The sequence below is a fragment of the Bison bison genome, unplaced genomic scaffold, assembly GCF_000754665.1.
Source record: "Bison bison bison isolate TAMUID 2011002044 unplaced genomic scaffold, Bison_UMD1.0 scf7180017864518, whole genome shotgun sequence".
Taxonomy (NCBI): domain Eukaryota; kingdom Metazoa; phylum Chordata; class Mammalia; order Artiodactyla; family Bovidae; genus Bison; species Bison bison.
Genome location: NW_011495071.1, coordinates 19,863,807 through 19,864,540, shown reverse-complemented (window position 1 = coordinate 19,864,540; position 734 = coordinate 19,863,807).

Genomic DNA, 734 nt, shown 5'->3' with positions numbered 1-734 from the left:
TGGTAGGCTGCAGTCCATGGGGTTGCTAGAGTTGGACATGACTGAGCAACTTCACTTTCACTTTTTTCTTTCATGCATTGGAGAAGGAAATGGCAACTCACTCGAGTGTTCTTTCCTGGAGAATCCCAGGGGCGGGGGAGCCTAGTGGGCTGCTGTCTATGGGGTCACACAGAGTCGGACATGACTGAAGCGACACAGCAGCAGCAGACCAAATCACAATGACTAGGGAGAAGACCCTGTGTAATAAAATGATAAACAAACAAAAGGAAGTGATTGCTGTGAAACAGCAGTGGGTCCTTTGGGACTGGGCCTGAGATGGGCACTGGGAGGGACTGGTGCAGCTTGAGTTCTTGACCTGCATGGTGGTTATAAGGGTATTTATCTTGTAAAAATTCATTAAGGTACACTGGATTTCATAGTAATGATCAAAAAACAGAAAAGCAGTCCCTTATCAACTAGGCAATGATGTTTCTAGAAGCTGGCCTGGTCCTCAGAGCTGAGTCTGGGTGTTCTTCTGAACAGAAATATTTCACAGACCATCAATGTCAGACAAGGCCACTCCATGACCAGGAGTGATCAAGACAAAAATGAGACTGTCCTGAATACAGAAGACAAAACATGAGCATTGTAAGGTCAAAAAAATGACCAAACGTGTCCTGTCTTGCTCAAACGACTGGCTTCTACCAACTATAGCTTTGTCCTTGATATAGTTCTTCTGCCTTATAACTAAGATT